At 41.9% G+C, this 24,992-nt stretch overlaps 1 protein-coding gene across 4 annotated transcripts in view; it reads right to left on the bottom strand.

Annotated features, from left to right (window-relative positions):
* Nucleotides 1–24,992, bottom strand: part of LYPD6 (LY6/PLAUR domain containing 6) — a 140,582-nt gene that overhangs the window by 67,135 nt on the left and 48,455 nt on the right. Inside the window, exon 3 of one of the 4 annotated variants that reach the window (XM_055398049.2) lies at nucleotides 10,234–10,364. The exons of the other annotated variants lie outside the window; for them this stretch is intronic. The gene's annotated coding sequence lies outside the window, so the exon portion shown is untranslated. The remainder of the gene's footprint in view (nucleotides 1–10,233; nucleotides 10,365–24,992) is intronic. 4 annotated transcript variants of the gene reach the window in all.

Below are 24,992 nucleotides of genomic sequence, written 5' to 3'. Positions count from 1 at the left end.
GGTTATATCAATAGGTTCTAAAAAAACATTTGGTAAAATTCATTGGCCATTTTTAATAAAACTTCAAGTAAAATATAAATCGAAGAAACCTCTTGAATGTGAAAATACCTGTTTTGAGTTATTGAAAATCAATTGCAAACATCATTCCAAACAATCAAATGTCAGGATTAAAATAGGATATCTGCTCCTACTACAATTCAACAATAAACTAAGGATAAGAAAATAGTTAATATAAATAGTATATGGGGAGATAAATGTTTCTAATTTTGCTAATGATATGTTTACATAGCTAGAAATTCTAACTTCAGTTTTCAAATGAAAACTACTAGAATCAATGAAGGAGTTTGTTCAAGTGGCTGGAAAAGTTCAGAGCTTTTCTTAATGTTTGCAATGGAATATTTTAAAACATAATAGCATTAAAATGAAAAGAAAATTTAGAGATAAGCATGTAAATTCAAAGTTCATATATATGTTTAGTGAAATGCCAATTAGAATCTCCAGTTCTTAAAGTGGATATGATAAATGTTTTGGCAAGATTAAATGTCCAAAAATTTCCAAGAAATTTGTGAAAAAGAATAGTGAGGGGCGGGCCATACCAGACTTAATTCCATTAAAATCAAATCATGGCATGAGAATAAACACAGAACAGAACATTTAGCTGTCTACTATCTCAAGAAGGGAAATCTGTGATGTACTGCTCTTAAGAAATAGAAAACTCAGAGAAGACATAAGAATCCCCTTATTTTTGGAATGTCTTGTCCATCACCTAGAATTGTGGATCATGAATCCTGAACACCAGGCCAACACTGCTATGGAGGATGCCTCCCTGAACAGAACAAAAGATCAATATATAAATATTCACAGATGGCTGTATAATACATGGAGAGACATGTGGAGACATAAACTAGGTTGTTCAGCACTGTTTGACAGTGAAGGGGTCAGGGAATCCTGGATATGAAGGGAGGGAAGGAACGAATAATGTAAGTTTGAAAATGCTGTCCACTTAACACAGACTGTGTCACGTGATCGAATTTGTGAAGAGCCTTAGCATGCATACACATACACACGCCAGTGTGCTTGAAAAGATGAAAGGATAAGACCTAAAATGTAATTTGTGGTTATCACAGAGGCATGGATTTGGATGATTTTTTTTTTACTCTATATAATCAGGAAAAAGTAAATTTCATTTTCAAAAAAGGGTTCAAAATTATGAAATAAAAATGTATGGACATAAATTTAGTTTTAAAATACTATATTTTAAATGGATGCCAGGTAGGAAAGTCTTCATATTCTTTTTTCTGAAGTTTAAACAATGTGGAGAGTGAAAGTCCATAGCACAAGCATGAACATAGAATAATTATTGCTCCTATTACCACTATTTCCAGAAATTTCTAGGTCACCTATTGACAGTCTAGTTGTAGCAAAAGTAAAATCCTCAGTGACCCAGAGTGAAGGGAAGCTCATAGCATCACTAACGGCTCTAAAACCGTAGAGGAAAATAACATTCCCAGATGGCTCACTACTAAAGAATCTCCTTGGTGATGCAGGAGACACTAAAGATACAGGTTTGATCCCTGGATCAGGAAGATCCCCTTGAGGAGGAAATGGCAACCCACTTTAGTATTCTTGCCTGGGAAATCTCATGGACAGTGGAGCCTGGTGGGCTACAGTCCATGAGGTCGCAAAGAGTCGGACACGACTGAGTGACTGATCACGCATACACACAGAAGAAAAGGAATATCCGATCATTTCCTCAATACAACCTTACACCAACATCACTGTGAATTAAGACTGAAGCAAAAACATTGGCTTCTGAGCTTCCAAACAGAGGGTCTTAAGTACTCTTGTCATCCTGATGGAAATGTGACCGTCCAAGCCAATTGCAGCCATGAAATTAAAAGACACTTAATCCTTGGAAGGAAAGTCATGACCAACCTAGACAGCATATTAAAAAGCAGAGACATTACTTTGCCAACCAAGGTCCGTCTAGTCCAGGCTATGGTTTTTCCAGTGGTCATGTATGGATGTGAGAGTTGGACTGTGAAGAAAGCTGATCACCGAAGAACTGATGCTTTTGAACTGTGGTGTTGGAGAAGACTCTTGAGAGTCCCTTGGACTGTAAGGAGATCCAACCAGTCCATTCTAAAGGAGATCAATCCTGGGTGTTCATTGGAAGGACTGATGCTAAACCTGAAGCTCCAATACTTTGGCCACCTCATGCAAAGAGTTGACTCACTGGAAAAGACTGATGCTGGAGAGATTGGAGGCAGGAAGAGAAGTGGACGACAGAGAATGGGATGGCTGGATGGTATCACCTACTTGATGGACATGAGTTTGAGTGAACTTTGGGAGTTGGTGATGGACAGGGAGGCCTGGCGTGCTGTGATTCATGGGGTCGCAAAGAGTCGGTCACGACTGAGCGACTGAACTGAACTGAACTGAAGCCGATTATCACACTTTTTATTGGAGACCGTCAGACCACCTGATTTGTAAGCAGGCTTTATGTAACAACTCCCTACCTCCATGATCAGGTCTGGAGAAGCCTTTCCCATCTCATTTGGCACCTTGGTATTCAAACCCCACCACAAAGGAAAGTAAATCACTCAGCTACCACCATGTCTCTAGCAGTCCATGTTTCAAAGCCCCAGTAGCTAAAAAATGGTAATAGATTCCAGGAGAATTTAGAAATCCCTGTGGTTAAAGTACTTTTTAAAATGTAACCAGTCTTTCTGGCTAGAGAAAGCTAATCTCATCTTCCCTCATGGTACACTGCAGCCCAGATCCCTTAATCTTCCTCAGATGTGTGCATAATACCCTCTGATGTTCAAGTAATGCCATGTCTGAAAAGGCAGCTCCCAAAAGCAGTTCTCAGTCTGCAGTCTGCCAGCTGCCCACACAGTGGGAGCCGGGCACACTTGTCTCAATTCACTCCTGGTGAGGCTGCCCAGCCTGTCCTCCATCCCCAATGCCCTCTAACTTAACGGGCCTTAATTCTTCATAAACTGGTTATTTAGCGCTGTCTAATATCCTGAAAGAGCAAGGTTATTTTCTTTGAAAATGCATGCTTCTGTAATTGTAAGGAGGAAATAAAACCATCTTCACACAGTGAAGACCTTTGAATCCATTCTCTCACCATAGGCATTTATGACCAGACCTACTTGTTCTGCTGCTGAAAATACTAGAAACCTAAGAATGGGCTTTAATGGAAACTCTCCAAGGTAAATTGGCCCTCAAAAATACTTCTGATGGAATCTATTTAAGTGTAAAACTGAAAAGCTGTAGATGCATAAGTGTATTCAGAACTCTGATTATAATTACCATAAAAGAGGTTTTTATAGTCATCCCGGAATCATCTTGACTTCAGAAGTAAGAAAAGACTTATGCAAGGCTCTACCTGAATCAGGTGAATCAAAAGAACCCAAGACCATCCACTTTTTTTATCACACACTCTGAGACAACGTGCAAGGACTATTTTTCTAGTGATGTCCCACACAAAGCTGATAGGAAACTTTCCCAGGGGGTGAAATCTGGATCTAAAAGATTTCAAAAGGGTACATATTCAAGACCTTTGTACTGCCTCAAATAATGACATAATGCCTTTTTATGGCGGCATCCTGCTTATATACACGGAATAACACTACTATGAAACCACATGGGGCTTCCCAGGTGGCACAGTGGTAAAGAATCCACTTGCCAATGCAAGAGATATGGGTTCGATCCCTGGATGGGAAGATCCCCTGGAAGAGGAAATGGCAATCCACTCCAGTATTCTTGCCTGGAGAATCCCATGGACAGAGGAGCCTGGCGGGCTACAGTCCAGGGGGTCGCAAAAGCGTTGGTTATGACTGAAAAGACCCTGATGCTGGGAAAAAATGAAGGTGGGAAGAGAAGGGACGACAGAAGATGAGATGGTTGGATGGCATCACCGACTCAACGGACATGTGTTTGAGTAAGCTCCAGGAGTTGGTGATGGACAGGGAGGCCTGGTGTGCTGCAGTCCATGGGGTCACAAAGAGCTGGACATGACTGAGTGACCAAACTGACTGAGCATGCACGCACTATGCAATCACTGCTTCCCTTTTCCTAGGGGGTTGTGGGGATTGATAATCACTGCATGAATCTGTCAGATGCTGAAAGCCTGGAGTATGTCCAGGAGTCACACATTCCACTCTCCTCCTGCTTTCAGTGCAAAGGCCCATGGAGAAACTGTTTTCTACAAGCACGACGACTGTGCCTTTCATGCCCACACTTACACATGCACACACCACGCCCTGACAGGCCTAGTTGAGCTCTTCCTCTATAAGCTCCACCTGGCCACCACCACACACACTGCTGTGGACTGAACGGCCTTCCCCGAATTCGTATGTTGAGGCCCTAACCACCCATGTAAATGGTGTGTGGAGATGGGACCTTTGCGAGGTGATCAGGCTGAGATGATGTTATGAAGGTGCAGCTCTTGGGTGCCATTAGTGTTCTTATAAGAGACACCATGGAGCTTATTGTCCTCTCCCTCCCATATGAGGACACAGGACGAGGTGGCCACCTACAAGCTAGGAAAAGGTCCTCTCCAGGAATCAGATCAGCTGGCATCTTGAATGTGGACTTCCCAGTCTCAAGAACTTTGAGAAATAAGCATCTGTTGTGTATGCCATCCAGTATGTGGGGTCATGCGATGGCAACCAGAGCCAGCTGCCTCCCGTGGTTTCTGTGTGCTCGGTTCTTTAATTCCAGGTGTCATGCTGAGGCATATCCCTATATCCCTGATTCTCCACTTCCCACAAACAAGTCAAGAGGTTTATAACATCTCCTTCTATTTGATGTCCCTTCTCTTCTTTCAGAAAGCGTCCTTCAGCAGCAACACCCCCTCCTCCCACTGAAAAGCTGGTGTGTCACAGGTGAAAAACACAGGGGCACATTCAGCCCAACAAACACACTTGAGTGGCCTCTGAAAGTCACGTCTGTGAAACTGGGAGCTGCCCTTAAAAGGATCAAATAAAATAATGTACCTCGAAAGCATTTTGTAGTTTGTGAGAGGTCCCATGAAGGTGAAACATAATCACACAATATTAGCTTCTTTTGTGGAATCCGACTTCTATGTAAAAAGTCAGTAACAAGCTTCAGTAAAAAAATTCATTTCTTAAAAAAAGCCACATAAAAACAATACAAAGATCTATAATAATCCATGCCATTCCCTAAGTCAAGTGACTTCAGGGCAAGCACTTTCATCCATAATCATTTTTTAAAGGGTTTGAATAAGAGAAAGCTTAAAGATGATTTTAAGAACTTAACCTTCTATACCAAACACCAGACACTAATTCAGTGACACTGAAAAAGAGGTTCCCCCACTAGATCATGAAAGTCTCAGGGTCTAAGGCTGAGTTATATTCACCTTTAATACTCCAAAGTCCATTTTAGTATCTGGCACATAGCAAAAATCAATCATTCATTCACCGAACAAATATGGTGCCACATTCAAGAGAATGCTTGAAGGTATTTTCTCCTGCTGAGGGTGGGTAAATAAAAATCACTCACTGTAGGATTCTTCTTTGTAAATACAGAACAACCTAGCATAATGGAAAGCTTTGGCTGTGAAGTCAGATGCACCTGCATGATGACATTGATTCTGCCACTCAACTCGGGCAAGTGCCTCAATTCTTCATCTGTAAAATGGGGATACTGATGCTTACTATACAGGCTTGTGGTGAATGTTAGAGGAAAAACATGTAAGGCAACTCAAGCATTATCCAATACAGTGTATATGCTCAACAAAGAAAGCTTATTATCGATGAGTATCTCCAAACAAGAGTGCATGTTTAAATCCAATTACACTCACTACATCATGTCACAACCTATTCATCATCTGTAAACTACATCTAACAATATTTCCATTCAATTACTGTCTACTGACTTAATGGACTGTGATACTTCGTGCTGGACATGAATGATACACAGTACTTAGAACAGAGTCAGCTATCATAAGAACTCATATCCTGAGATTCAAAACATAAACTAGGAAATGTATCCTGAGGCCTGAGGTCACATAGTAGGATCGCTGAGGGCAGTGGGCTTGGCTGCACCCGTTCCAAATAGCAAGGTCCCAAGGAATTTTCCAGAAAAGTAGGCTATCTCTAAGCAGGGCAGACAGCCACTAAAGCAACATAAGAATGAGTCAACATGAAAATCTGCAATGAAATAGGACCATGGGAAGTGCTGGGTAAGGAGGGAAGAGGAACAGTCGACAAGCGAGTCCTCCTTAAGTCTGCTGAACTAGTCCGAAGTAGCCAGCATAGCGCATACCTTCACAACTACCACCTGTGTACACATCTCCCCTGAGGACAAGGGTGTCTCCCACGTCCCCAAAGACAAGAGATAAGTCAAAGTATAAATGAAGTAAAAGGGTGCTGGGAGGAAGAGGTCAGAAAGCAGATTACACAGTAAAGCAGCAAGGCTAAAGATTTTCAAAACTAGCCAGAGCCTCTTTCAGATTTTCAACAGAGAGCATTCTGAAAATGACTGAAGGTCCAAGATATGAGCGAACTACCTGAATGGAATATCTTCTGACAAGGAAGTCAAAGCGAAATAATTATTATAATTGATTACATTTAGTTAATAAGAAGCTTATAATGATTTTCAGAGTGTTTACACATATGTTGTTCCGTTTGGGAATAATGCTAGGAGGTTAAATGCTAACGGGTCAAGAGCCAGGATGGGCAGGGGGTCTGCTAGCATGACCCCAAGAGAGCTACGGTCAGGGTCTGGAGGAGGGACTAATTGGGAACTTGAAGCTGGTCCACCTCCATTCTAGGTAGGCTGGCACTGGGAGAGATGAACTTGGCCTTGAACAAAAAACTTTACAGACCAAAAATAAAGACACCAAACTGAACCCCCATTGTAGTGACAGGTCAAAGCCCTTCATCTGGGTGACCTTTGCAGCTATTCAAATACAGCCATTGTTATGAAACTGTGCCTGGATAGAGTCTGTAAGCCCAGAAGCAAACAGGCACAAATGTGCCTCCGGGCCATTCATTAATGCATGAGGCCATTCTGGCTTCTCCGTTTCTAATTTTCATGTTTCCTGAATTTGGTTCTTGTCCTCGCGTTCTCCCTGAAGTCAGGACTATGCCTAGCTGTGACTTTCGTCCTAAAATGTTAACTTTTTCAGGTGTCTTGTTTCTGTAAACCCAGGAAAACATTAGCAAATCAATTCAAAGAGAGAAGGGTCCCTGCCTTGGTCCCCCATCCCATAAAACTGGCTCCAACTCTCTCAGGCATACACAGGATAGGGTGTCTGTTATGAAAGAGCTTCTTCTGAAAAGGATAGGGAGACTTTTATCAGAGTGAAAACCAAGAAAAGTGATCAGGGCTTCCCTGAGCTCAGTAGTGGTAAAGAATCCTGCCAATGCAGGGGGACACGGGTTCCATCCCTGATCCAGGAAGATCCCACGTGCCTCGGAGCGAATAAGCATGTGCACCACAATTATTGAGCTGTGCTCTAGAGCCCAGGAACTGCAACTACTGAGCCCACGTCCTGCAACTACTGAAGCCCATCCACTCTAGAGCCTGTGCTCCGCAACAAGAGAAGCGCTCACACTGCAACTAGAAAGTAGCCTCCACTTGCCCCAACTAGAAAAAAGAAGACCCAGCACAGCCAAAAATAAATCATAAATAAATAAATAAAATGTTTTAAAAAGTGATCCATCAAAAGTCACAAAGCAACTACAATTTCATAAGTCTTTAAAAGCCAAAGCTCAGGGTATATTTTACCTCCCAGCCACTCTCCTCTCCCCCTAAAATCATGGTACAGTTGACCTTTATGTCCTGCCCTGCAACTTGATTTGACAACACCCACTCTAAAGGGTAACACAGTGTGTAGAACAGTACTAACCCATTCTGCTGGGCAAAGAACTTTCTGGAACTTTCCCAGTCCTTCAGGAAAGAAGAAAGATAATGTGCCTAGCATTAGGAAGGGTTAGGTTCACCAGGCTGTTGAGAATTTTTAATCTTTCTTTCAATGTAAGTCACAGAACCATTAACTTGAATGTTACTGATTACAGATTTAGTTGAGGGGCTCATAAAGTACCAGCACAGAGAAGAAAACAGGTATCTGACTTCAGCGAAGCTAAAACTAGTCAACATCGTGTGTCCCCAGGTGCTGCCTCCATAAACACAGAGGACTGACTGTACTACACCATTTCATATAAGGGACTTAAGCACCCACATATTCTGGTATTCACTGGGGTCCTGGAACCAATTCCCTTGTGAATACAAAGGGACCATTGCATGTGAAGACCAGATTTCAAAAGTAACCTATGGTCTTATAAAAAGAAACCCAGACATTCAGGCAGGAATCTCCTGACTCTCCCTCTCTCCCACTCTCTTCATCTGCCCTCTGACTAGCTCACCTCCCAACCTTCTCACACCTGCTGTTAGGCTGTGAATATTACAGAGGCAGAGCCAACTCTCAGATAGGTTCTCCTGACACATCATTTTTGCATGAGGACTTCACTGTGTGTGAATTTCCTTAGTTCAGGAAGATGGAGCCTAGTATTTCTCAACTTTCTTCTCTTAATTACCCCCAGTCGTAAAGCAAAAAGGCCTACTCAAGGGCGTTTGAGATCCAGCCCAAGGTAGCAAGTAGAAATCTATTTGATGCCTCGTGTTTTATTCTCGAGTGTCAATTACATTCTACTCCATAATATATGGGCTTCCCAGGTGGCTCTAGTGGTAAAAAAAAAAAAAAAAACCCGCCTGCCAATGCAGGAGACGCCAGAGACTGGTTCAACCCCTGGGTCAGGAAGATCCCCTGGAGGAGGGCATGGTAACCCACTCCAGTATTCTTGCCTGGAGAATCCCTTGGAGAGAGGAGCCTGGCAGGCTACAGTCCATAGGGTCACAAAGAGTCAGACACGACTGAAGCAACTTAGCACGCCATAATAAATGCATCTGTTCGCACATAAAGCAATGGGTTTTCTGAATTTATGTAAATGAACAGTTCAGGAAGCTGCACCAGGTTAATCCTACAGCTTTGTGTATCATGCTACATTATGAGTATTGATTCATGCTACCCTCTATTTCACAGAAATTTACTCAAACGTTTAATCCTCTTTGTCTTTACAAATTAGCTTTAGAAGAAAATAGGTGAAAGGTAGTTCAACACATTTAATTATTTAAATAAAACTGAAACCACCATTTAGGAACATCCAGAAGAAAGAAGGGGTTTCCCTGGTGGCTCAGACAGTAAAGAATCTGCCTGCAATGAGGGAGACCAGGGTTCTACCCCTGGGTCAGGAAGATCCCCTAGAGAAGGGAATGGTGACCCTCTCAAGAGTATTTCAAGTTTACTCTTCCCCTTGTTTTCCTCTCCATCCTCCCTCTATACTGAGGTGGTATGTGGTAGAGAGAAGTTTTCCTGCTTTCCCATTGCCTCTTTAGTGGTTAACAGGGTCCTGTGCCAAGTGGAAAGCCTATCCCAAGTAGTTTAGAAAATTTTAATTCCCCAAAAACCTATCAAAGGGGTGACATCTGACCCAGACCAAGAAAGAATACATATCTCCACAGCTACAATGATTGGTTCATGAATAGGAAAGTGCTCAGTCAAAGCCAACCAGAGAACTCATAGCCAACCAGCACTTCCACCTCAAGCTCTTTCTCCTATATTGCTAATATATATTAGCCATATATATATATATATATAGTGAGAGAGAGAGAATCCAAACTCCTTAGGGTGCCATCTGCGTCTAGACCATAAGTCAAGGGTGGCTGATGGATGAGCCTTGCTTCTGTGTACTACACACAAAGATGATCCAGAAGATGCTCCAAGTCTTGATAAAAACATCTTTCAATTTTCTCAGTGTATTCCAATATTTACACTCATGGCTCCTTCTCCGTTCTCTCATCTACCTAGCACCTGTCCTGTTCGCCTTGCTGGGAGTGTTTTATTCTCATTACCTGCCCAGTGGATGTTCATCATTCTATCTCAGCCCAAGCAGGTTCCCCCTTGGGAACCCTCCCCCTCCTTCCCCACTGAGTTGCTCACTTCTTCCCAGCTTCCTTAGGGCCACTCTCAGAGCACGCAGTACTGTTGCCTCCACAAACGCCAGGAGCTCCTCCAGCCTGTGACCTCTCCTACCTACCTCTGCTTCACCAGCATCTGACACCGTGCCTTCCCTGTAGTAAATCTTACGTGGACATTTGTTAAATACGTGAAAGAATGAGTCAACAAAATGAACTTACATTGGTTAGCACTATTTGAATAAAGGACAAGGTGCAAAAGGGAATGCAATTTGATGCCGGTGCACTTCTTTCCATCAGCAACCCAACCAAGGATCGGGTTGATCCCAACAGATTACTCAGAATGATTTGGCCTAAGAGAGAAACAAGAGGAGGCATAAATTCACAGAATTAGAAGTATTAAAACATTTTCTTCCCTCTCTTACTATCCACATTCAATCCCCACATCTGTCTTTGATTCTACTCGTTTCAAAGAAACACTCTGTCCAGATGTTCATAGGAACTGAGCGTTAACACAAAAATAAGAGTCTCAAACTAAAGATGTCATTGGCTTTCTGGAAAAGCACCTCAGTGTGGCTGGAGGGGCAGTGTCACTGTCACTCGGGATGCTGAGACTTTTTCACTTGTTCTCTTCCATTATCAGTCAGTTCTTAGCCTTTCCAGAAACACAACATCCTGAGGTTATGATGGGGTTGGAAGCAGGGAGCTATGTCTTTGTAACTGGGAAACGGCTGGTGGATAAGCCTTGATTTCGTACACTCCAAGCAAAGGTGATTGGAAGACATTTGCAATCTTGATAAAACACATCTTTCTACGTTCTTAATTTATTTCACTGTTTTTACTCAACAGGTAGCTAACAGGCATGGACTGCATGCAGCCACTTGCTGCTTGGCGGCAGGCTGCCTTACAGAGAGGGGACATCAGTTTGGGTCTAGCAGGACCCCCCAGTCATTGCTGACCATAGTGCACCTTACACCCCTTCCCTCCCTTTCCAGAAATTACATGAGTCTTCAGAATTGTTCAAAACCGTCTATTTTCTGAGTCATAGCTTTTGCTAAAAGAGAAGGTGTGGTTCTTCCTGCTGGTACCATCCTGCACTAACCGCCTCCTTCCTGTCAGCAGGTTGGAATATGTCTTTAAGCAAGGCTCGCAGTTTCCACCTGGGAAGCAGGCATCCCTGTCTCAACTTTGAGCCTGATAATAAAGGACCTGTTTCTACAGTCACTGCCAAAGGCTATGCGTTGCAATCAGGTTTCTCTTGGAGAGCAGTTTATAGCAGCTGAAGGCAAGAGGATGAGATCAGTGAGAAGCAGAAAATCCAGACCCTCCATGTCAATAAGCATTATTACAATTTAAAGCACAGGGTAGATGAGAAATCTGAAAATCACCTTTACAAAGAGGGGGAAATTCCTAGGCAGCTATAATGAAAACAAAGATACTCTAAGTGTGACAGGAAGCAAAACCTCCTACCCTGCCATTACTGTTCTGAAGACCTGCCTTTCCTTATAATTATAACTAAGTTCAGGTTTGTCTTCATTCTTGAAGAAGAGCTACCTTCCCCCACATGCTATTTATCTTTTTAAAGAAGATTCAAAAGGTTAAAATAGATGGCTTTGGTTTTAAGGACATTTTCATTTTTTAAAACATAGGCAATTATAATGGTTAATTACAGGTTTGAGGGGAAATTTTTGACCTTTTGCCAAGATATATTCATTGAGCCAGGGGAACAGTGGCTTAGGGAACAGTGACAATGTTCTAGAGCCAAGTGCTGCCTTAATTGTTCAAAATCTGGAAAAGGAGCCCACCCCACCCACTCTATAAAGCGGGTGTTTCTCCTGTGTTCTCTCTCTCCCCCTCTGCCCTCACGCTCTCTGTATACATGTGAACTTTTTTCTAAGTGCCAGAGAAAAATCAACCTTTTCTTCCCACCCTTTCCCATAGCTTTTCGGTTCTGGAAAGTATACAAACAAAGCTTGATTTCTCTGTTTGCTAATCAGGGGAAAGGAAAATTTCAGGATCTGTAAAGAGCCAGTCTAATTGTTTTCACTGAATTCACTGATCATTTCAGTTTAAGACAAGAAATCTCCTCAATTGCCTTGCTGAAAAGACCAGTTAAGTCCCTCAGCTCTTAACAAAAAGGTCACTAAGGTAGCCCTATGCAGACATGATGGATATTAGGACTCTGCTGCTAGTTATCCAAATGGCCCATTTCTTCTCCACAACAGGGCTTATCTCTAACTAATACTGTTCAATTCAGATAAATTCATTATATCCTTGTTGGGCTTGTCCTCTTGGGGGCTTAGGGAAAGCAATGTGCCTTTCAGATGCATCTGCGCTGAATGCTGCACGCAGGACTGTACGGTTGGCGGGCCGAGTTTGTGCAAATGAAACAAATCTTATGAACACTTGTCCTCAGTTATTCACACTCTGCCACCTAGAACCTCATGAGATCGCCTTCAGGCAAAAGAGGGATAAAAGAGAAGGAAAGTGGAGAGAGAGAAATGAGAGGATGGGTCCCCTGAAGCCATAGGAAGGCAGAGGGAGTCAGTGCTTGCACTGGACAGAGCCTCATGAGAAGCGAAGGAAGCCCCACTGCCTAGTCACAGACATCCACGGTGATACCTCAAGACAGGCTGCTCCCTTTGGGCTGCAATTTCCTCTGTGGGGCCAGATTCAAGGTCAACACTGATACCCAACTGTGACAAGAACCATGTCATGTGGAATGCTTCCTCGACGGTGAACCTGACTGGGACCAACGCTGGGCCTTCACACAGGAACAAAGGGGATGGTGGAGATGTCACACTCTGCCATAGAGGACCTGGAGGAGAGATATCCCGGGCTACTGCTTTCTCAATTCTTACGACAAACACAGTCATATCAAATTTTCTATAGAGGATGCCATTTTGAGTTTTCTATGGTCAAGGGCAAATGTCCAAGAGTTTGTAATCAGAAAGAATACTTTGTCTTCGGTTTTGCTGTGTTTTAATTTTTTTTATAAGGATTTATTGAACTTTTTATAACATTGCTTCTGTTTTATGTTTGGATGTTTTGATTTTTTGGCCCCAAGGCATGTAGGGTTTTAACTCTCCAAAAAGTGAAAAAAAGTCAAGTCACTCAGTTGTGTCTAACTCTTTACAACCCCATGAACTGTAGCCCACCAGGCTCCTCTGTCCATGGGGATTCTCCAGGCAAGCATACTGGAGTGGGTTGCCATTTCCTTCTCCAGGGGATCTTCCCAACCTAGGGATCACACCTGGGTCTCCTGTATTGCAGGCCGACTTCATGCACTCTGAGCCACAGGGTCTTCCTTTAAGGAAGACTAGGGATCAAATCTGTACCCCCTACATCAGACAGAAAAGTCTTAACCACTGGACTATCAGGGAAGTCTCTGTCTTCAGTTTATGTCACAATTTTATGTCAGCACATAAAATTGGATCTTATATATATTCAAACAAAATATAAACAATTGTAAAATCAAGACACTGTTAAAAAATGAAAACTCCAGCATGGATACTTTGATTAGTTCACATATTCAGTCAGTCAACAAATATTCAATGGGTTTCCACTGTGCTGGAAACTGCAGTGGAAATACAAATAGGAAAAAGACATGCTCCCTACCCTGAGCAGCTTACAGTGCAGAGGAAATGAGAATTTAATGTGATGCTTGCTCCAACGTGGATTTTTTTCAGAGTACTATTAGACCATTAAGAAGATTCAATGATAGTCTATGGGAGTTGGGAAAGGATTCACAAAAGAAGTAGCATTTCATTTGGATCCTTTAAGGATGAATACCTGTTTTATAAGTGGAGAAAGAAGTGTGAGTCATAGTAAGCACATCATAACTGGGAAAATTAACCTCATTATCGACTGGCCTATGTCACCAGTTTCTAGAAAACCATCAACCCTGTTATCTAAAAGTAAATGCATCAGTGGTTTAAATTGAAAAGTTATATATTTGCACAAAGTAGACTGAGTTCATTATAATTTAACAAATGGATTCCCTTCTATGGTATTTACACAGTTCATGGAAGGCTGCAACCCATAATAACTGAATAAGATAAATGTTTCTCTCGTTTGAGTTTCCATGCACTGCTTCCTTTGGTCATCTGTTTTACTTGGGGTCTCTAAACTGAACTGACTTTAATCTTCAAACTGTACATGTGGCAACACACATGATCGTCAAACCTCTTTGATGTTAAACTAACAGTTGTCGAGTTTAATTTTGTGGCACTTTGATAAAAGGATTAGGGGAGACCCATGAAAGCAATCACCTTACCTGAAAAGCTGAATTTTAACAATAATCAAGGAGGCCAAAGATGTGGCTAAGCTCAGCCTAGTGAGAAATGAGCATATAACAAAATGAGCACTCATATTGGATAGTTTTTGACTGACCTATTAAAACTTGAGGTGAGTCAGCTGGTACAGAAAACACTTAATATTTTCACGCAATTAAAAAAAAGAAAACACTTACTGGGCTTAGGGTAGCAAAAGAAATTTGGTAGTAGCATAGTAGTGATGGCTGCACAATGCTGTGGATCTGATTAATGTTGCCGAATTGTACACTTCAAAATGGTCAATGCTATGTTATGGATTTTTACCAAAAGAAAAAATACCCCAAAGAGCACCCATTGGGATATTTTCTTTATAAACTAGATACTGACATTCAAGATTTTTTATTCTTACCATTTTCCTTGGAGAATATTTTAAAAGATCATCAAAGACGCTCTTGCTAACAGATTCTCTTTAACTAAAAGCCTATTGCCTTGTGTCCAGGCAAAATCAATATGTAAAGTATTAACAAAATAAGAAAACCTAGTTTAGCTGAAAGAATTCTAGAGGAAGTCAGTCCACAATATTCTTGTAATTGTCTCTTAAATTAACAAAGTAACAGCACTGCAACAGGTGATTAATGTATTTGCTACTCTTCTATAGACATTTCAAAACTATTCCAATTCAATATATAGTTTTATGTATGACTAATATTTGTGCATAGTTAACTTGTTCTGCCACTAACTAAATCTTATCCAAGATGTGAATCAAGCTGTTGAAAGATTCAGAAACTCTAGTAATTTATGGTATAGTCAGTAACACTGGACTGAGATGCTGACTGATGTCAACGTGAGTTTCACAAGTACAATTTGGTGCTCCAGATCCATGTCTAAAAGAGGGTGAAAAGAAGATGGAGCAAAAATTCAGAAGGTGGTATATGTTGATGAGTTTGCTTTAAAGAGTCGACATTTTGAGGAGGAGATGGAGATGTCAAAACTGATTAAACCACCTCCTATACAACAGGAAAATAATCAATTCTACCATAGAAGGTCTAATCACACCTGAGGGAAAATGAAAGATATTTTACCCTAGTATTACTTAAGCACATGGCACAATTAGCATCATAGGAGATACAACCATAGAGTAAGAAGAAGAATTTCATACTTCCTATTCATAACAATACTTTGCACTTAAGGAAATTATAATTTCCCATGTTAACAAAAGTATTTCTAAAAATGTATTTATGATCTGGAAAGCAACCAGAATTTCCATTAACAAGGCTATGTTTTTCCTATTAAGTTAAGTGGATTTCATTTTTAAGTTCTGCAAGGATTTTTCTCACCATTAAACTTGCTATATGGTGGACTCTGGCTGAAGATAATGAAACTCAACCCTTAACCGTGATAGACAAATATTATTTAATTTAATCTTTTCTCTCTAGGACTATTCACAGCAGCAAAGCACAAAAGGGTAAATACAGATCCTGTGAAGTACTTTCACACCTGGAAATCATCACTAATTAACACTAATTGAAAAAAGAGAAGCTTAATAAAGGAAAAGAATGCTAGACTGCAGTTCAGGAGACATGGAGACACTTTGACTTCAAGCTGTGTGATTTTTGCATACCCCACTCTCTCTCTGCCACTTCCTAGGGTTTCTGGGACCATCAGCATATGAGAAAGTACTCGGTAAATGGAACAGCACCGACAAATGTGTGTTGATCTTGGTAATAAAAACCAGCATTAGAAATTAGTCCACAGTATTAGATCTTAGTCCAATCCTGCTCCTATTCTCCTAGATGACAATGTTATACCTTCTCTTTCTCTTCAAACATCTACCACTCCCTACTCTGGCATCACCCTTTATTGGTGACCTGGTTTCTCACTTCACTGAGAAATCCAAAAAAATTAGAAAAGAGCCTCCCCATGCTTCGTCAACACCTCTACCCACCACCAGAATCTGTGCCAAACCAACACTTAATCTTCTTCCTGGTACAGGGATGAAATGTCCCTGTTCTTAAAATAGGACATCCTTTCCAGTAGATCCTATCATTTTCCATCTACTCAGCATCAACATTCTGGCAATTTTCCCCTCTAAATCATTAATTGTTTGCTCTCCACCAGATCAGCACTATTGGCAAACTAACCTTCTGCTGTTTTATGCATCTGAAATCACAACAAATAAAAAACAACAAAATAAAGTCATCTTGACTCCAGTTCCCTCGTGAACTACCAACCTAATATTTTCTTCCTTGGCAGCAAAAATCTTCAAGACTCATTCATCCTTGTCTCCAGTTTCTTTCCTTCCATTCTGCTTACTACTCCCTCCAAAGAAGAATTTGCCCCATCATCCCACCAGCACAGTTTCCATCAAGGCCACCAGTGACCTCTAGGGTGATGAATTCAATGTTCAATTTTCAGTTGTCATCTTACCTGACCAGCTCCAGCATCTGACACAACTCATCACATCTTCCTCATAACCCCTCTTCACTTGGCTGTAGGGACACCTGCTTGTCTTGGTTTTCTTTTTTCAGTGGTTGCTTTTTCCTTTTCTGTTTCTTCCTCATGTCCCAGACTCAGGATACTAAGTGTCCCAAAGATCAACCATTAAACCTCTCCTCTTTTCTAATATTCTCTTATCCCTTGGAGATCTCTTACAGGCAACTTTAAATACCATCTACAGGCTCACGCTTGCTTGCTTGTATGTAAGCTCAATCTCGTCCAGTTCTTTGCAACCCTGTGGACTGTGGCTGCTTGTCCATGGCATTTCCCAGGCAACAATACTGGAGTGGGTTGCCATTTCCTACTCCAGGGGCTCTTCCAGACTCAGGGATTGAACCTGCATCTCTTGCATCTCCTGTATTGGCAGGAGGATGCTTCATCACTAAGCCACCCGAGAAGCCCCATGACTTAAAACTAAATATTTTCAGGGCTTTCCTGGTGGCTCAGTGGTAAAGCATTTGCCTGCCAATGCAGGGGACATGGGTTCGATCCCTGGGCCTGGAAGATCCCATATGTGACAGGACAGTTAAGTCTGGGTGCCACAACTACTGAAGCCGGTACACCCAGGGCCTGTGCTCTACAAGAGAAGCCACCATGATGAGAAGCCTGAACACCACAACGAGATAGTAGCGCTCACTCGCCGCAACCAGACAAAGCTCACACACAGCAATGAAGACACAGTGCAGCCATAAGTAAATAATCTTAAAAAAAATATTTTCAGCTCTGACCTCTCCATTGAGCTGCATACTTCTGCATCCACCTGTCTAATCAATATTTCCTACTACAGGTCTTATGTACACAGAAACTTAAAAAGCCTAACATAACATGGAACTACTGATTGTTTCCAGGTGTCTAGTGTATTCTCAGGGTGCCCAACATCTATTAATGACAACTCCATCTATCCAGCCATTCAAGCCAAAACGTGTGCAAAATCCTTCCCTCCACTCTTGGTCCCACACACACATCAGCAAATCTTTTGCATCAGCAAATCTTCAGAATATATCCAGATTTTGATCTCTTCTCACCCCTTCCCTGACACCATCGCCTCTCATCTGGAATGTAGCAATTGCCTCCCACCTGTCTCCTACCTGTCTCCCTACCTCCACCCTTGGCCTCCACAGTCTCTTCTCAGTAGGCAGTGATTCTTTAAAAGACACCAGTTAACATCCTCTCTGTGCTTAGAACCCTCCTGGGACTCTTTTCCATCCAGAGTAAACTCCAGGGGTACTACAAAGGCCTTCAAGACTCAATATAATCCAGCCCCCATTATCTTTCTGATCTCACTCCCTACCACTCTGATCATTTCATGGCTTACTATTTATCAAACTTGCCAACAATCTCCTGATCCGGGGCATTTGCACTTGCTGCTAAAGTGACCACCTGGAACTTCCCTTGCGGTTCAGTGGTTAAGAATCCTCCTGCCTTTGGGACTCTGTGGGAGAGGGTGAAGGTGGAATGATTGGGGAGAATGGAATTGTAGCATGTATATTATCATAAGTGACCAGTCCAGGTTCGACGCATAAATTTTCCTCTGTTCATTTCTTTGCATTTGTGCTTTTTTAATAAAAATACTTTTAACTGTAAAGAAAAAAAAATTATAAAAAAATAAATAAATAAATAAATTTTGAGAAAGTCACAAAAAAAAAATAAAATAAAATACAATAATAATAAAAAAAAAAAGAATCCTCCTGCCAAGGCAGGGGACAGGGCTTTGATCCCTGGTCCAAGAAGATTCCACACTCCACAGAGCAACTAAGCCTGAGTGCCGGAACTACTGAAGCCCTGTGCTCTTGAGTCCTGCAACAAGAGAAGCCAGTGCAAGAGAAGCCCATGCACTGCAACTAGAGAGTAGTTCCCATTTCCCTCAACTAGAGAGAAGTCCACATGCAGCTCCAGCACAGCCAATAAATAAATAAAAATAAAGTGACCACTTAAAAACAAGAAAACTAAAATGAAACAACAGGACAAGTACTATTATTAAAATTCTCAAATAAGCTCCCTTGACTCGAGTACAACTAGGCATCACCAACTTAAGAAAGTGCCAGCTTTAGAAAAAAGAGGCAAATTGTAGATACGAACTGTGTCTTTCTGGATCCCCAGGGGTCTGGCCCAGGGCCTGGTGCGTGGCAACACTCACTGCGTGTGTGATGAGTGAATGCAAAGGCTGAGGGAGATTCTAGGGCAAAAGCAACAAAGCCAGTAAAGACGATGAAAGGAAGGCTAAAAGGGCCAGAGGTGCCCTAATACAGTCTCCCTGGCTTTGCTTTTCTACACTCATATTGCTGGGCCTGGGGGAGCCACTGAGCCTTCAAAAAGCCCATGTCTGTGAGAAGTGCTTCCTGCAGCACCCTTACAGTCCGATAGAGCAGCTATAAGCACAGTGTCCACTACAACCCAGAACTTGTTCAACAACTGTGGTTTTCTCTGAGGAGTTGTCATAGTAACATTTTACAGATCAAATCACCAACATCCACTGGATCAAGAAAAAGCAAGAAAATTTCAGGAAAACATCTACTTCTGCTTCATTGACTATGCTAAAACCTTTGACTGTGTGGATCACAACAAACTGTAGAAAATTCTTGGAGGTGGGAATATCGGACCACATTACCTGCCTCCTGAGAAACCTATATGTGGTCAAGAAGCAACAGTTAGAACCGAACATGGAACAATGAACTGGTTCAAAATTGGGAAAGGAGTACGTCAAGGCTGTATATTGGCACACTGTTTATTTAACGTCTATGTAGAGTACATCATGTGAAATTCTCCACTGGATGAATCACAAGATTGCCAGGAGAAATATCAACAACCTCAGATATGCAGATGATACCACTCTAATGGCAGAAAGATAAGAGGAACTAAAGAGCCCCTTGATGAAAGTAAAAGAAGGGAGTGCAAAAGCTGACTTAAAACTCAATATTCAAAAAACGAACATCATGGCATCTGGTCCCATTACTTCATGGCAAATAGATAGGGAAACAATGGAAACAGTGGCAAATTTTATTTTCTTGGGCCCCAAAATCATTGCAGACAGTGACTGCAGCCATGAAATTAAAAGACATTTGTTCCTTGGAAGAAAAGCTATAACAAACCTAGACAGTGTATTAAAAAGCAGAGACATCACTTTTCCAACAAAGGTCTGTATAGTCAAAGCTATGGTTTTTCAAGTAGTCCTGTACAGATATGAGAGTTGGACCATAAAGAAGGCTGAGCACTGAAGAACTGATGCTTTCAAACTGTGGTGCTGGGGAAGACTGTTGAGAGTCCCTTGGACAGCAAGGAGATCAAACCAGTCAATCTGGAAGGAAATCAACCCTGAATATTCATTGGAAGGACTGATGCTAGAGCTGAAGCTCCAATACTTGGACCACCTGATGTGAAGAGCAGACTCACTGGAAAAGACCTTGATGCTGGGCAAGACTGAGGGCAGGAGGAGAAGGGGTGACAGAGAATGAGATGGTAAGATAGCATCACTGATTCACTGGACATGAGTTTGAGCAAACTCCGGGAGATAGAGGACAGGGAAGCCTGGCATGCTGCATTCCATGGGGTCTCAAGAGTTGGACATGACTTAGTGACTGAACAACAATAACAACATTTTACAGATGGCGATTCAGGTTCATCTGACTCAAGCCATGGTCCTTTAAACGTTCTCCCATGGGTTTTCCAAATTAGAAGGGGATGATTTCCTAAGCAGAAGAGTCCAGAGGCAATGAAGTAAAAAGTACTGGGGCTGGTGTGGGGTGGGTGATGGCCCACAATCTCTATTTATATTAATAATATTCAGATGAAATTTGGGACCTACAAAGAGATTGCATAATGTGACTGAGCAGTCAGGAAGCTCTTCAATATTACCAAGTTAGAGAGAGCTGTTTCTTTTGTACAGGTTTTGGATTGCAAATATGCAGAGTTTATCTGTAGGGCTGTTTTCCCAAGGCCTCCATAACAAAGCCAGGGCAAACGACACATCCCAGGCAGACACTGAAACCTCAGCTTCTGTTGTTTCAGCCTGAGGCGCTTTCCATGCCAGCAGGCAGCCCCTTTTCTGTTTTTGCAGCTCCATCCTGGGCCGTGTTTGTTTAGGTGTGTTCACTATCTCTAGTTCAGCTGCCTCCTCTCAGGCGACAATAACACTTGGCGTATGTACTAACAAAATGCTGCAATTGTAATTTTGCAGGGGTAGCGTTTGGGGAACCAGATGCCCAATTCTGTATGCTTTGCATATTTATGGCATTGTTCTCATTAGTAATATCCTGCATAACTCTCTCACATCTTAGCCCTAGGGCTTCTCTACACTCAGCTACATTCTCTTGTTAAAGTCCCCCCACCCCCACCTGTTAAACACATTCCTCACCTCTCTACAATAATAGCAATAATAACAGCAGCAATAATAATAACAAAATGATACCTTCCTGGCACTTGGGGAGGACTATTAAAAGCCTAGTGGCTCAGATGGTAAAGAATCTGCCTGCAATGCAAGAGACCTGGGTTCGATCCCTGGGTCAGGAAGAGCCCCTGGAGAAGGGGATGGCTACCCACTCCAGTATTATTGCCTGCAGAATTCCATGGACAGAGGAGCCTGGTAGGTTACAGTCCATGGGGTCACAACAAGTCAGACATGACTGAGCGACTAACACTTTCAACACTTTAAAAGTCTATCAGTTGTAGCAGATGGTCAGCAAGAAAGTATAGTGGATAGGAGAAAAATATTAATAAGAGAATACCAAGATCATGGCATCTGGTCCCATCACTTCATGGTAAATAGATGGATAAAAAGTGGAAACAGTGACAGATTTTATTTTCTTGGGTTCCACAATCACTGTGGATGATGACTGCAGCCATGAAATTAAAAGACACTGGCTCCTTGGAAGAAAAGCTATGACAAACATAGACAGTGTATTCAAAAGCAGAGACATTACTTTGCCATATAGTCAAAGCCATGGTTTTTCCAGTAATCATGTACAGATATGAGAGTTGGACCGTAAAGAAGTCTGAGCGCCAAAGAATTGATGCTTTCAAACTGTGGTGCTAGAGAAGATGACTGAGAGTCCCTTGGACAGCAAGGAGATCAAACTAGTCAATCCTAAAGGAAATCAACCTTCAGTATTCATTGGAAGGACTGAAGCTGAAGCTCCAATACTTTGGCCACCTGATGGAAAGAGCCAACTCACTGGAAAAGACACTGATGCTAGGAAAGATTGAGGACAGGAGGAGAAGGGGGTGACAGAGGGTGAGATGGTTGGATGGCATGACTGATTCAATGGACATCAAGTTTGAGCAAATTCTGGGAGATAGTGAAGGACAGGGAAGTCTGGCATGCTATAGTCCATCAGGTCTCAAAGAGTTGGGACGTGACTTAGACACTGAACAATAACAAATTCCCAAGAGCAAACAGAAGGAGACCTCTGCTTTACTGATTCTGGGTAGAAAAGGCATGTTCTAAATCTTGTTTGAGACTGTTGGAACCCCATGGGCATAGAACACACATAAATTTTCTGGGTTTTATTTTCATCATGCCAAGATAGAGAACACACCACATTTTTAACATATGATCAAAATCCAGTAGGCATCATTCTCATCATCAGCTAGATTCAGAGGAAAGGAAACCTCTCACTCAAGTTTCTCCCCATTCACACCCACAGTTACCTCCAACAGCTCTGTCATTCAGCCTCACCAAGTCTCAGAACAATTTAGTTGGATACCACCTGTATGTCAAAATATCACAGTGCCATATATGTCAGTACTGAGTTACAAGGTTCTTTCACACTAATAAAAAATCTTCAAGATATCTAGACAAGTCCTGTGTTGGCCAGCTCTGAAAGAAATCCACACATCCCTATCTTCATCTAAGAAAGATGTGCATTCTAATCTAAAATAAACACTGCAGTCTGTGAACCAGCTCTTCAGATGAGTTACAGACACTCCCCAAAGTCTCTCTAGATCCCTAGATGACTGAAGTGTACCCAGACCAAGCTGGACATCCAACGTCCCCTAAAATTCTGTGAAGTTCCAGAACTAATGAAGCTCTTCACTACTTTCTCTCCTTGGTCATCCCAGCACATGTAAAAGAGAAAAACCAAATATACATAATTTTTATGTAATTATATGGCATATCACTGTATTATATAATATTTTTTCTTTAGTTAGTATAATCAATTTTATTCATAAAAAATAAACAAACAGAAAGTTTTCTAACCCACACAGAAGGGTAGGGGGAGGTAGGTGTCTGTCCATCCAGCCCAGCCCACAGCCCATGCGGTTTTGGCAGCAATAAGGGACATGGGGGGCAGGTGCTGTGCTTAGTTGCTTAGTTGTGCCTGACTCTTTGTGGCCCTGTGAACTGTAGGCCGCCAGGCTCCTCTGTCCATGGGGATTCTCCAGGCAAGAATAGTGGAGTGGGTTGCCATGCTCTCCTCCAGGGGATCTCCCAAACCAGGGATTGAACTCAGGTCTCCCATACTGCAGGCAGATTCTTTACCATCTGAGCCACCAGGGAAGCCCATGGAGGGAGTAATGGACCCCAAATTAAAAATGGTATATGTGTGTGTAGGGAAAGGAGATGTGTGTAAAAACTGTGAGGAGTAGAGGGAGGAAGACAGATACACACACACACACACACACACACACACACATATATAACCTATATATGCATAATATTTTACAAATATGAATATGCTATAAATCAAATTTCATCCTAAAATATAAACCACCTATAGAAAAAGCCTAATATGTGCCACCTTGCCATTAAATAGGATGTCAAGGCTCTCCCCCTTGACATAAGTATATAAGAACCTCACTATAGTTGCGACCTTGTAGTTCTCAGCAGAACCTCCTAAATGGAATAAAAATATGAATTTAATACATATCATTTCCCTTAAGAACCTGAGACTCAGAAAGAAAGCAAGAGAAAGGAGATTGTCCAGGGCGGGTTTTCTATTTGGAATAATATTATTCAATATATCCCTTGGGAAGCCACTACTTGCTGGGCTCTCAGTCATACTCAAATCCTTGCCTTCATTCTCAGAACTTCAGAACACCTAGGTCCGAGGCCTGTGTCACCACAACCCTCAAGGATGTAAGAGTTATACTTCTTCTCTGAACTTTTCAAAGTTATTAACTGAAGCATCATATTCACAAAATACTTCCTACATGGAAGACCTGGACACAATTTTGAGACATTTATTGTTCATTATTTTTGGCTTCATAGGTGCATTCTATCAAACCTTTAGAGACGAGTTAGTGCCTACACTTCTAAAACTCTTTCAAAAAATTACAGAGGAAGGAACACTTCCAAACTCATTCTACCATCACCCTGATACCAAAATCAGACAAAGACAACACATGAAAAAGAAAATTACAGGCCAATATCACCGATGAATGTAAATGCAAAAATCCTCAACAAAATTCTAGCAAATAGAATTCAACAACACACTTGATTACATACCATGATCAAGTCAGATTTATCCCAGGGATGCAAGGATTCTTCAATATACACAAATGAATCAATAAGATACATGACATTAACAAATGGAAAGATAAAAATCATATGACAATCTCAATAGATGCAGAAAAAGCTTTTGATAAAATTCAGCACCCATTTATGATTAAAAACGCTTCAAAAAAAATGGGCTTAGAAGGATCTACCTCAATATAGTAAATACCAAACTCATGTCTACAGAGTCGGTGATGCCATCCAGCCATCTCATTCTCTGTCGTCCCCTTCTCCTCCCGTCCCCAACCTTTCCCAGCATCAGAGTCTTTTCCAGTGAGTCAACCCATCGCATGAAGTGGCCAAAGTACTGCAGTTTCAGCTTTAGCATCAGTCCTTCCAATGAACACCCAGGATTGATTTCCTTTAGAATGGACTTGTTGGATCTCCTTGTGGTACAAGGGACTCTCAAGAGTCTTCTCCAACACCACAGTTCAAAAGCATCAATTCTTCGGCAATCAGCTTTCTTCACAGTCCAACTCTCACATCCATACATGACCACTGGAAAAGACTCTGATGCTGGGAAAGGTTGGGGGCGGGAGGAGAAGGGGATGACCTTGAGAGTGAGATGGCTGCATGGCATCACCAACTCTGTGGACATGAGTTTGAGTGAACTCCGGGAGTTGGTGATGGACGGGGAGGCCTGGCGTGCTGTGATTCATGGGGTCACGGAGAGTTGGACACGACTGAGCGACTGAACTGAACTGAACTGATATATGATAAAC

This window comes from Moschus berezovskii, chromosome 2 (genome assembly GCF_049115385.1).
Source record: "Moschus berezovskii isolate FMDL1 chromosome 2, NW_MosBer_1.0, whole genome shotgun sequence".
NCBI classification, from domain to species: Eukaryota; Metazoa; Chordata; class Mammalia; order Artiodactyla; family Moschidae; genus Moschus; species Moschus berezovskii.
This window is presented reverse-complemented; position numbering and strand designations above follow the sequence as displayed.